The sequence below is a fragment of the Ixodes scapularis genome, unplaced genomic scaffold (genome assembly GCF_016920785.2).
Source record: "Ixodes scapularis isolate PalLabHiFi unplaced genomic scaffold, ASM1692078v2 PGA_scaffold5__190_contigs__length_132052651, whole genome shotgun sequence".
NCBI lineage: Eukaryota > Metazoa > Arthropoda > Arachnida > Ixodida > Ixodidae > Ixodes > Ixodes scapularis.
This window is the reverse complement of record NW_024609880.1, coordinates 62,506,430-62,520,381: the sequence shown is the minus strand read 5'-3', so window position 1 is coordinate 62,520,381 and position 13,952 is coordinate 62,506,430. Positions and strand designations below refer to the sequence as shown.

At 52.2% G+C, this 13,952-nt stretch overlaps 1 pseudogene; it reads left to right on the top strand.

The window, feature by feature from the left end:
- The first annotated feature begins 4,087 nt into the window (after positions 1-4,087).
- Positions 4,088-5,357, top strand: LOC115311457 (annotated as a pseudogene).
- Positions 5,358-13,952: the final 8,595 nt, after the last annotated feature.

Sequence of the window (13,952 nt, the reverse complement as noted above, 5' to 3'; positions counted from 1 at the left end):
CCGCACGAGCCAGGACGGTGTCCGGCATTTGGAAGGTCATGCTTCTTGTGCAGAGGTACTAACCATTTTGCGGCTTGCTGCAAGAAAGGGCCGCAAGTCAAGGAAGTACGAGAAGACCACGATACCTTCGACATCCTCGACCTGAAGATAGACAGCGTCGGCAACCATGCGGACTGGATCATTCACGCAAAGGTGGCGGACCAGCCAGTCGTCTTGAAGGAGACACGGGCTCCCAAACTAACGTGCTGCCTTACTCGATCTACCGGAGGTGCAGGGACAAGGCGAACTTGAAATCAAGCGGCTCTGTGCTTCGATCATACAGCGGGGACGCCATCAAGCACATCGGGGTTGCAACTCTACGAGTGGTCATAGACCATCGGTCCGGCGACATCGACTTCTTCCTTGTCAAAAAAGGCAGCCAGGCACTACTCGTACTGCTAGCAAGTGAGGCGCTGGGACTTGTGTCGCGCTCAGTGAGTGTTGTGAACACCAGCAATACCGAGAAAATAGTGACAGAATTCCACCCGCTGTGTCAGGGTACCGGCTGCCTGGCACGTCAGTATCGGATGGTCCTGCGAGATGACGCAACACCGGTAGTTCAACCGGCACGACGAGTACCTCTGGCGCTGCGAGAGCCTCTTCGAGAGGAGCTGGAGCGTATGGAACGAGCTGACATCATCCGCAAAGTCAATGGGCCAACGGACTGGGTAAGTCCATTGGTCATCGTACGAAAAAAAAGACGGAAAACTACGCGTGTGTATGGACCCTAGGCGCATTAACGAGTGTCTAAAGCGCGAGCACTATCAGATGCTTAAGCGGGAAGACATTGAGGCCGAACTAGCAGGAGCTAAATATTTTTCACGCCTCGACGCGAACTCTGGGTTTCACCAAATTCCCTTGGATGAGGATAGCTTGGCTATTTGCACGTTCAGTGAGAAGCTGGTAGCGACCTTTTGGTCGCTACCAGTTTTTGAGACTTCCATTCGGGATTGCGTCGGCACCCGAGGTGTTCCAAAAAACTCTAAGCGAGATATTTGATCCGTCCCCAGGGGTGCGCGTATACATTGACGACATTTTGATCTGGGGATCCTTTAAAGAAGAGCACGATTCACGCCTCAAGAACGCACTGCAGTTATCCAGTCGGGCGGGTTTTACATTCAACGCCGCGAAATGCAAGTTTGGGCTAACGGAGATCGAATTTCTCGGTGACGTCATAAGCCAAGAAGGAATAAGGCCGAGCTCGGCATTGATCACGTCACTGGGGGAGATGCCGTGCCCTACAGAAAAGACAGCGGTGCATAGAATGCTCGGAGTCGCAAATTACTTTGGGAAGTACCTACCGAATTTGGCAGGAAAAACAGAACTTCTGCGCAGTCTTATAAAAAAAAGAAAAAAAGAAACAGTTTTAGAGCGCAGCTCTTAGGCGCCCGTTTCCGGCTTGAGCGGCGTCGGCGTCGGCGTCGCCGTCGCCGTCGGCGTAACCGCGCGGTGCATTATGGGTAAATTTTCCCGAAGGAACCCGAGGTCCTCCCGAAGGAACCCGAGGTCCTTCGGGAGGACCTCGGGAGGACCTCGGGAGGACCTCAGGTTTCTTCGGAAGGACCTCGGAAGGACCTCTGGTTCCTCCGGGAGGACCTCGGGAGGACCTCGGGTTCCTTCGGGAGGACCTCGGGAGGACCTCGGGTTCCTTCGGGAGGGCCTGGAGGGGGGGGGGGAGGTCACGTGACGATGACGTCATCAGTGATGATGACGATGCCGATGCGGATGCCGATGACGTCATCAGTGACGTCACTGATGATGTCATCAGTGATGATGACGCTGACGATGCGGATGCCGATGACGTCCCCGGCATCCGCATCGTCATCATCATTGGTGACGTCATCGTCACGTGACCCCCAGGTCACGTGACCCCCCCCCGAGATCACGTGATATCCCAGGTCACGTGACTCCCCAAGGTCACGTGACCTTGGGGAGTCACGTGACCCCCCCCCTCCTTCCTAGGTCAACTGACCCCCCCAGTACCCTTCCCTCCTCCTCCTCAAAAGCTGCGCTCTAATTCGGCGTTACAGGGAGTTGTAAACGGCTCATTTTTTTGAATGGACAGACAACCACGCCAAAGAATGGAAAGATATCTGCCTAATGCTTACCAGCACGCCCGTGTTGGCTATCTTTGATCCAGCCAGAGATACGAAGATCTCGTCAGATGCATCAAGGAATGGATTAGGGTCTGCACTTCTGCAGCGTCATGGTGACAGCTGGCGGCCAGTCGCCTACGCATCACGCGTTATGACTGACGCAGATCAGAGGCACTCGCAAATAGAAAAGGAAACGATGGGCATCACGTTCGGCTGCCGAGAAGTTCCATCACTTCGTGTACGGGCGTAAGATCGCGATTGAAACCGACCACCGTCCACTGTAAGCAATTGCCTCAAAAGGAATCGGTGATATGCCCCCGAGACTTCAGCGTTTCTTTCTGCGTTTACTGATGTACGATTATGCCCTTCAACTCGTACCAGGAAAACTGCTACTGCTGGCCGACATGCTATCAAGGTCGTCACCAGTTACCACAAAGGACACCGCCGGCTCTACGGAAGACGTGGAAGTCCACGCAGTGAGCGTCGTCTCAGACTTGGTAAGCAAGAAAACCCTGGATCGCCTTGCTGGGGCGACCGCGAAGGACGCAGACCTGCAATCAGTCATTTGTTACATGAACGGCAAGGGTGACATTAGGAAGTTTTAGAATAACGTACGCAATTTTAGCGCACGCTAGCGCTAAATTTAGCGCTTGTATTAGCGCACGCGACGCGAGTTTTAGAATAGCATTTCTCCGTCGTGACGCAAAAGCCCTATCAGCTCGCGCTTGCAACGCCACCAAGATTCAGTCACAATTTTTATTTCACACACGAAATGCTGTAACTTCAGAAAAAAAAAGTTTCCTGATACAGAGTAGCATTTTAGATTTGTTTAAACATGAGAATGCGACGCGAGCGGTTGACCGATCGTGTCCGCTTGCGTCGCCTCGGCAAGAGAGGTCTCGTGTACTGACCTTCGCCGAGAAATGTTCGCGCGTCGCAAGCATCAAGTTGCCGGTGATCGTTGCCAAACCGAGTACATTGTCGTCCTGTATTGAAAACCGCAGTCGCGAGGATGCCGCCGACCCTGCACTCACGACGCCGCCAAAGCAGCCGCCAACATAATCCTGCAAGCCGCCATTTTTTCAACTCTGCTCGTCTTGGCTTTAGCCAACTTGTCATCACGAATCCTCCTTGGAGAAGCGCAAAGACTCTTTGCGTACGCAAGCTATTTCCGAGAAATAGCGCACGCTAAAATTGCGCACGCAAAGCGCAAAACCTGGTTTGCGTTTGGAGCATGCGCAGTGTCGACGACGCTATTCTTTGCGTGCGCAAAGCTTTAGCGTGCGCTATTCTAAAACTCCCTATTGACGGCAGGCTGAAACCTTTTGTGTCCGAGTTGTCACTGGTTCAAGGGATAGTATTGAAGGGTAGCAAAGTTGTGGTCCCGAAGTCCATGAGACCGGAGATGCTCCAACGTACTCATGAAGGTAATTTGGGAATTAACAAGTGCAAATCAAGAGCCCGACGTTTGGTGTTTTGGCCAATACTCAACTCGGACATCGAAACTCTGCTACAATGGTGCTCAGTATGCCGAAAGTATACGTACAAGCAGCAAAGTGAACCCCTCATATTAAGGCCAGCACCGAATCATGCGTGGTACAGAGTGGGTGTGACTCAACTCGGACATCGAAACTCTGCTACAAGGGTGCTCAGTATGCCGAAAGTATACGTACAAGCAGCAAAGTGAACCCCTCATATTAAGGCCAGCACCGAATCATGCGTGGTACAGAGTGGGTGTTGATCTTTTCCAGCATGGCGGAAGTTCGTATCTTCGTGTATTTGACGTGCATTCGAACTTTCCGGAAGTAGAAAAGCTGACAAACACCACGGCATGTTCTGTTATTGCAAAGTTGAGCTCTATATTTACAATATACGGAATTCCACTAGAGGTTTGCAGCGATAACGGGCCCCAGTTTTCGTCTCATGAGTTCGCTGTTTTTGCATCCAGATACGACTTCAAGCATGTGAGGTCGAGCCCGGAGTTTCCCAGGTCGAACGGACTCGCCGAGAAAGGGGTGCAAATTGTCAAGCGGATCTTGAAGAAAACTGAGGAGGCCCATGAAGACTTCTGGCTGGGGCTACTGGGCTATTGATCTGCCCCCCTGGAGGATGGTCGGTCGCCAGGAGAGCTGTTACAAGGCAGGAGGCCACGCAATCGAATCCCGGACTTGTGGGAACCCATCGTGTTCCTTCCCACCTCGTCGTGCGCTGCTGACGCCATGTGGCGATAGCATCGAAAGGGCGTCGCCGAAGTGGACAATCTCGTGCCCACAGCGGCGCTGCCTGAAGATGACGAGGCTAGAAAAGGGACGGAGAGACGACTCTTGGGGCTCTCGGCTGCGCGGAACAAACCAGAACGGCTGCCTGGCTTCTTGAGCGCGGGACTTTGATTGCCGCCGCTATCCGGCGACCTGCCCGGAGTTGCGGCCCCCCCATGGAAGACGACTCCCTGGCTTCTAGACAGCGGGGCTTGGATTGCCGCCGTAAGCCGGGGACCTTCCCGGAGCCCCTGGATGCTGTTGTGCCGCGTCGAAACCAACTAGGCCACTTGCCCGGAACCACGGCTTCCCATGGACGACGTTTGCACGCCTACAGTCCGTCGGGAAGCCGACCCGTGACGACGTTTGCGCGCTGCCCTCGGACTGCCCGGACATTGACGTGAGGCTTGCCTCGTAAGCGTTACGTTGGGTTAATAAACAGTTAACCCAGAGCGTGTGTCTGTCCACCCGAGGAAAGGGCGTTAAAGAACCGCCCACAGACTTCAGCCATCAACCCAGCAGGCGTGTTTTTAAACACCGGCAGCTCGACACCCGAGGCAAGAGCCTACCCGACCTCAAGAAAGGCGAAGTCGTGAGGGTGAGAGACAAAGACAAAGCATGGACTCGTAGAGCTCGGGTCTTGGGATCAGCCGCGCCAAGATCATATCGGGTGGTTACCAAAGACAACAAGCTGCTGCGACGCAACCGGCATCTTCTTGCAACACGTGAGCCGCTTCAACAAGAAACTGCTGAAAGCGACGACTCGGACAGCGGGGATTCAACCGAGGAACTGAGAGAGACACCGGCCTCCTTGCCCACCACAAGACCGCCTACGCCGGGTTAGCACGACCACCCCCTGACGCCGGTCCGAAGACGATCCAGAAGGCACACCCGTCAACCAGAGCGCCTGCAATACGACAGCAATTTCAACCAAGTGCATCCCATCTACCATTGGAACTCCTAATGTTATTTATGAAACAAAGGAAAATGCATCGTGCAAGTCACACACGCGCTGCATGTAAACCGCGATGCCATATCTGGTTAAGAGATAAACTGTTGACACGTGCTGCGCTGCCGCGCAGCCGCGTCGTACCATATAACTAATCGCTTCCTAAATAAACGTTGTTGTTGGCTTGACACATCACGACTGATACATGGTGTCAGAAGTTGGATGCCGTCCACCCGGTGCTTAGTCGGCCCCTGCTGTTTATCGTGCAAGTCACGCGCTGCATGTAAACCGCGATGTCATATCTCGTTAAGAGATAAACTGTTGACACGTGCTGCGCTACCGCGCAGCCGCGTCGTACCATATAACTAATCGCTTCCTGAATAAACGTTGTTGTTGGCTTGACATATCACGACTGATACATGGTGTCAGAAGTGGGATGCCGTCCACCCGGTGCTTAGTCGGCCCCTGGTGTTTATCGTGCGAGTCACGCGCTGCATGTAAACCGCGATGTCATATCTCGATCGTTAAGAGATAAACTGTTGACACGTGCTGCGCTACCGCGCAGCCGCGTCGTACCATATAACTAATCGCTTCCTGAATAAACGTTGTTGTTGGCTTGACATATCACGACTGATACATGGTGTCAGAAGTGGGATGCCGTCCACCCGGTGCTTAGTCGGCCCCTGGTGTTTATCGTGCGAGTCACGCGCTGCATGTAAACCGCGATGTCATATCTCGATCGTTAAGAGATAAACTGTTGACACGTGCTGCGCTACCGCGCAGCCGCGTCGTACCATATAACTAATCGCTTCCTGAATAAACGTTGTTGTTGGCTTGACATATCACGACTGATACATGGTGTCAGAAGTGGGATGCCGTCCACCCGGTGCTTAGTCGGCCCCTGGTGTTTATCGTGCGAGTCACGCGCTGCATGTAAACCGCGATGTCATATCTCGATCGTTAAGAGATAAACTGTTGACACGTGCTGCGCTACCGCGCAGCCGCGTCGTACCATATAACTAATCGCTTCCTGAATAAACGTTGTTGTTGGCTTGACATATCACGACTGATACATAGTGTCAGAAGTGGGATGAGGTCCACCCGGTGCTTAGTCGGCCCCTGGTGTTTATCGTGCGAGTCACGCGCTGCATGTAAACCGCGATGTCATATCTCGATCGTTAAGAGATAAACTCTTGACACGTGCTGCGCTACCGCGCAGCCGCGTCGTACCATATAACTAATCGCTTCCTGAATAAACGTTGTTGTTGGCTTGACATATCACGACTGATACATGGTGTCAGAAGTGGGATGCCGTCCACCCGGTGCTTAGTCGGCCCCTGGTGTTTATCGTGCGAGTCACGCGCTGCATGTAAACCGCGATGTCATATCTCGATCGTTAAGAGATAAACTGTTGACACGTGCTGCGCTACCGCGCAGCCGCGTCGTACCATATAACTAATCGCTTCCTGAATAAACGTTGTTGTTGGCTTGACATATCACGACTGATACATGGTGTCAGAAGTGGGATGAGGTCCACCCGGTGCTTAGTCGGCCCCTGGTGTTTATCGTGCGAGTCACGCGCTGCATGTAAACCGCGATGTCATATCTCGATCGTTAAGAGATAAACTGTTGACACGTGCTGCGCTACCGCGCAGCCGCGTCGTACCATATAACTAATCGCTTCCTGAATAAGCGTTGTTGTTGGCTTGACATATCACGACTGATACATGGTGTCAGAAGTGGGATGCCGTCCACCCGGTGCTTAGTCGGCCCCTGGTGTTTATCGTGCGAGTCACGCGCTGCATGTAAACCGCGATGTCATATCTCGATCGTTAAGAGATAAACTGTTGACACGTGCTGCGCTACCGCGCAGCCGCGTCGTACCATATAACTAATCGCTTCCTGAATAAACGTTGTTGTTGGCTTGACATATCACGACTGATACATGGTGTCAGAAGTGGGATGCCGTCCACCCGGTGCTTAGTCGGCCCCTGCTGTTTATCGTGCAAGTCACGCGCTGCATGTAAACCGCGATGTCATATCTCGTTAAGAGATAAACTTGACACGTGCTGCGCTACCGCGCAGCCGCGTCGTACCATATAACTAATCGCTTCCTGAATAAACGTTGTTTTTGGCTTGACATATCACGACTGATACATGGTGTCAGAAGTGGGATGAGGTCCACCCGGTGCTTAGTCGGCCCCTGGTGTTTATCGTGCGAGTCACGCGCTGCATGTAAACCGCGATGTCATATCTCGGTCGTTAAGAGATAAACTGTTGACACGTGCTGCGCTACCGCGCAGCCGCGTCGTACCATATAACTAATCGCTTCCTGAATAAACGTTGTTGTTGGCTTGACATATCACGACTGATACATGGTGTCAGAAGTGGGATGCCGTCCACCCGGTGCTTAGTCGGCCCCTGGTGTTTATCGTGCGAGTCACGCGCTGCATGTAAACCGCGATGTCATATCTCGATCGTTAAGAGATAAACTGTTGACACGTGCTGCGCTACCGCGCAGCCGCGTCGTACCATATAACTAATCGCTTCCTGAATAAACGTTGTTGTTGGCTTGACATATCACGACCGATACATGGTGTCAGAAGTGGGATGCCGTCCACCCGGTGCTTAGTCGGCCCCTGGTGTTTATCGTGCGAGTCACGCGCTGCATGTAAACCGCGATGTCATATCTCGATCGTTAAGAGATAAACTGTTGACACGTGCTGCGCTACCGCGCAGCCGCGTCGTACCATATAACTAATCGCTTCCTGAATAAACGTTGTTGTTGGCTTGACATATCACGACTGATACATGGTGTCAGAAGTGGGATGCCGTCCACCCGGTGCTTAGTCGGCCCCTGGTGTTTATCGTGCGAGTCACGCGCTGCATGTAAACCGCGATGTCATATCTCGATCGTTAAGAGATAAACTGTTGACACGTGCTGCGCTACCGCGCAGCCGCGTCGTACCATATAACTATTCGCTTCCTGAATAAACGTTGTTGTTGGCTTGACATATCACGACTGATACATGGTGTCAGAAGTGGGATGCCGTCCACCCGGTGCTTAGTCGGCCCCTGGTGTTTATCGTGCGAGTCACGCGCTGCATGTAAACCGCGATGTCATATCTCGATCGTTAAGAGATAAACTGTTGACACGTGCTGCGCTGCCGCGCAGCCGCGTCGTACCATATAACTAATCGCTTCCTGAATAAACGTTGTTGTTGGCTTGACATATCACGACTGATACATGGTGTCAGAAGTGGGATGAGGTCCACCCGGTGCTTAGTCGGCCCCTGTTGTTTATCGTGCGAGTCACGCGCTGCATGTAAACCGCGATGTCATATCTCGATCGTTAAGAGATAAACTGTTGACACGTGCTGCGCTACCGCGCAGCCGCGTCGTACCATATAACTAATCGCTTCCTGAATAAACGTTGTTGTTGGCTTGACATATCACGACTGATACATGGTGTCAGAAGTGGGATGCCGTCCACCCGGTGCTTAGTCGGCCTCTGGTGTTTATCGTGCGAGTCACGCGCTGCATGTAAACCGCGATGTCATATCTCGATCGTTAAGAGATAAACTGTTGACACGTGCTGCGCTACCGCGCAGCCGCGTCGTACCATATAACTAATCGCTTCCTGAATAAACGTTGTTGTTGGCTTGACATATCACGACTGATACATGGTGTCAGAAGTGGGATGCCGTCCACCCGGTGCTTAGTCGGCCCCTGCTGTTTATCGTGCAAGTCACGCGCTGCATGTAAACCGCGATGTCATATCTCGTTAAGAGATAAACTTGACACGTGCTGCGCTACTGCGCAGCCGAGTCGTACCATATAACTAATCGCTTCCTGAATAAACGTTGTTGTTGGCTTGACATATCACGACTGATACATGGTGTCAGAAGTGGGATGCCGTCCACCCGGTGCTTAGTCGGCCCCTGGTGTTTATCGTGCGAGTCACGCGCTGCATGTAAACCGCGATGTCATATCTCGATCGTTAAGAGATAAACTGTTGACACGTGCTGCGCTACCGCGCAGCCGCGTCGTATCATATAACTAATCGCTTCCTGAATAAACGTTGTTGTTGGCTTGACATATCACGACTGATACATGGTGTCAGAAGTGGGATGCCGTCCACCCGGTGCTTAGTCGGCCCCTGGTGTTTATCGTGCGAGTCACGTGCTGCATGTAAACCGCAATGTCATATCTCGATCGTTAAGAGATAAACTGTTGACACGTGCTGCGCTACCGCGCAGCCGCGTCGTACCATATAACTAATCGCTTCCTGAATAAACGTTGTTGTTGGCTTGACATATCACGACTGATACGTGGTGTCAGAAGTGGGATGCCGTCCACCCGGTGCTTAGTCGGCCCCTGGTGTTTATCGTGCGAGTCACGCGCTGCATGTAAACCGCGATGTCATATCTCGATCGTTAAGAGATAAACTGTTGACACGCGCTGCGCTACCGCGCAGCCGCGTCGTACCATATAACTAATCGCTTCCTGAATAAACGTTGTTGTTGGCTTGACATATCACGACTGATACATGGTGTCAGAAGTGGGATGCCGTCCACCCGGTGCTTAGTCGGCCCCTGGTGTTTATCGTGCGAGTCACGCGCTGCATGTAAACCGCGATGTCATATCTCGATCGTTAAGAGATAAACTGTTGACACGTGCTGCGCTACCGCGCAGCCGCGTCGTACCATATAACTAATCGCTTCCTGAATAAACGTTGTTGTTGGCTTGACATATCACGACTGATACATGGTGTCAGAAGTGGGATGAGGTCCACCCGGTGCTTAGTCGGCCCCTGGTGTTTATCGTGCGAGTCACGCGCTGCATGTAAACCGCGATGTCATATCTCGATCGTTAAGAGATAAACTGTTGACACGTGCTGCGCTACCGCGCAGCCGCGTCGTACCATATAACTAATCGCTTCCTGAATAAACGTTGTTGTTGGCTTGACATATCACGACTGATACATGGTGTCAGAAGTGGGATGAGGTCCACCCGGTGCTTAGTCGGCCCCTGGTGTTTATCGTGCGAGTCACGCGCTGCATGTAAACCGCGATGTCATATCTCGATCGTTAAGAGATAAACTGTTGACACGTGCTGCGCTACCGCGCAGCCGCGTCGTACCATATAACTAATCGCTTCCTGAATAAACGTTGTTGTTGGCTTGACATATCACGACTGATACATGGTGTCAGAAGTGGGATGCCGTCCACCCGGTGCTTAGTCGGCCCCTGGTGTTTATCGTGCGAGTCACGCGCTGCATGTAAACCGCGATGTCATATCTCGATCGTTAAGAGATAAACTGTTGACACGTGCTGCGCTACCGCGCAGCCGCGTCGTACCATATAACTAATCGCTTCCTGAATAAACGTTGTTGTTGGCTTGACATATCACGACTGATACATGGTGTCAGAAGTGGGATGAGGTCCACCCGGTGCTTAGTCGGCCCCTGGTGTTTATCGTGCGAGTCACGCGCTGCATGTAAACCGCGATGTCATATCTCGATCGTTAAGAGATAAACTGTTGACACGTGCTGCGCTACCGCGCAGCCGCGTCGTACCATATAACTAATCGCTTCCTGAATAAATGTTGTTGTTGGCTTGACATATCACGACTGATACATGGTGTCAGAAGTGGGATGCCGTCCACCCGGTGCTTAGTCGGCCCCTGCTGTTTATCGTGCAAGTCACGCGCTGCATGTAAACCGCGATGTCATATCTCGTTAAGAGATAAACTTGACACGTGCTGCGCTACCGCGCAGCCGCGTCGTACCATATAACTAATCGCTTCCTGAATAAACGTTGTTTTTGGCTTGACATATCACGACTGATACATGGTGTCAGAAGTGGGATGAGGTCCACCCGGTGCTTAGTCGGCCCCTGGTGTTTATCGTGCGAGTCACGCGCTGCATGTAAACCGCGATGTCATATCTCGATCGTTAAGAGATAAACTGTTGACACGTGCTGCGCTACCGCGCAGCCGCGTCGTACCATATAACTAATCGCTTCCTGAATAAACGTTGTTGTTGGCTTGACATATCACGACTGATACATGGTGTCAGAAGTGGGATGCCGTCCACCCGGTGCTTAGTCGGCCCCTGCTGTTTATCGTGCAAGTCACGCGCTGCATGTAAACCGCGATGTCATATCTCGTTAAGAGATAAACTTGACACGTGCTGCGCTACCGCGCAGCCGCGTCGTACCATATAACTAATCGCTTCCTGAATAAACGTTGTTGTTGGCTTGACATAGCACGACTGATACATGGTGTCAGAAGTGGGATGCCGTCCACCCGGTGCTTAGTCGGCCCCTGGTGTTTATCGTGCGAGTCACGCGCTGCATGTAAACCGCGATGTCATATCTCGATCGTTAAGAGATAAACTGTTGACACGTGCTGCGCTACCGCGCAGCCGCGTCGTACCATATAACTAATCGCTTCCTGAATAAACGTTGTTGTTGGCTTGACATATCACGACTGATACATGGTGTCAGAAGTGGGATGCCGTCCACCCGGTGCTTAGTCGGCCCCTGGTGTTTATCGTGCGAGTCACGCGCTGCATGTAAACCGCGATGTCATATCTCGATCGTTAAGAGATAAACTGTTGACACGTGCTGCGCTACCGCGCAGCCGCGTCGTACCATATAACTAATCGCTTCCTGAATAAACGTTGTTGTTGGCTTGACATATCACGACTGATACATGGTGTCAGAAGTGGGATGAGGTCCACCCGGTGCTTAGTCGGCCCCTGGTGTTTATCGTGCGAGTCACGCGCTGTATGTAAACCGCGATGTCATATCTCGATCGTTAAGAGATAAACTGTTGACACGTGCTGCGCTACCGCGCAGCCGCGTCGTACCATATAACTAATCGCTTCCTGAATAAACGTTGTTGTTGGCTTGACATATCACGACTGATACATGGTGTCAGAAGTGGGATGCCGTCCACCCGGTGCTTAGTCGGCCCCTGGTGTTTATCGTGCGAGTCACGCGCTGCATGTAAACCGCGATGTCATATCTCGATCGTTAAGAGATAAACTGTTGACACGTGCTGCGCTACCGCGCAGCCGCGTCGTACCATATAACTAATCGCTTCCTGAATAAACGTTGTTGTTGGCTTGACATATCACGACTGATACATGGTGTCAGAAGTGGGATGCCGTCCACCCGGTGCTTAGTCGGCCCCTGGTGTTTATCGTGCAGGTCACGCGCTGCATGTAAACCGCGATGTCATATCTCGTGAAGAGATAAACTTGACACGTGCTGCGCTACCGCGCAGCCGCGTCGTACCATATAACTAATCGCTTCCTGAATAAACGTTGTTGTTGGCTTGACATATCACGACTGATACATGGTGTCAGAAGTGGGATGCCGTCCACCCGGTGCTTAGTCGGCCCCTGCTGTTTATCGTGCAAGTCACGCGCTGCATGTAAACCGCGATGTCATATCTCGTTAAGAGATAAACTTGACACGTGCTGCGCTACCGCGCAGCCGCGTCGTACCATATAACTAATCGCTTCCTGAATAAACGTTGTTTTTGGCTTGACATATCACGACTGATACATGGTGTCAGAAGTGGGATGAGGTCCACCCGGTGCTTAGTCGGCCCCTGGTGTTTATCGTGCGAGTCACGCGCTGCATGTAAACCGCGATGTCATATCTCGATCGTTAAGAGATAAACTGTTGACACGTGCTGCGCTACCGCGCAGCCGCGTCGTACCATATAACTAATCGCTTCCTGAATAAACGTTGTTGTTGGCTTGACATAGCACGACTGATACATGGTGTCAGAAGTGGGATGCCGTCCACCCGGTGCTTAGTCGGCCCCTGGTGTTTATCGTGCGAGTCACGCGCTGCATGTAAACCGCGATGTCATATCTCGATCGTTAAGAGATAAACTGTTGACACGTGCTGCGCTACCGCGCAGCCGCGTCGTACCATATAACTAATCGCTTCCTGAATAAACGTTGTTGTTGGCTTGACATATCACGACTGATACATGGTGTCAGAAGTGGGATGCCGTCCACCCGGTGCTTAGTCGGCCCCTGGTGTTTATCGTGCGAGTCACGCGCTGCATGTAAACCGCGATGTCATATCTCGATCGTTAAGAGATAAACTGTTGACACGTGCTGCGCTACCGCGCAGCCGCGTCGTACCATATAACTAATCGCTTCCTGAATAAACGTTGTTGTTGGCTTGACATATCACGACTGATACATGGTGTCAGAAGTGGGATGCCGTCCACCCGGTGCTTAGTCGGCCCCTGGTGTTTATCGTGCGAGTCACGCGCTGCATGTAAACCGCGATGTCATATCTCGATCGTTAAGAGATAAACTGTTGACACGTGCTGCGCTACCGCGCAGCCGCGTCGTACCATATAACTAATCGCTTCCTGAATAAACGTTGTTGTTGGCTTGACATATCACGACTGATACATGGTGTCAGAAGTGGGATGCCGTCCACCCGGTGCTTAGTCGGCCCCTGGTGTTTATCGTGCAGGTCACGCGCTGCATGTAAACCGCGATGTCATATCTCGTTAAGAGATAAACTTGACACGTGCTGCGCTACCGCGCAGCCGCGTCGTACCATATAACTA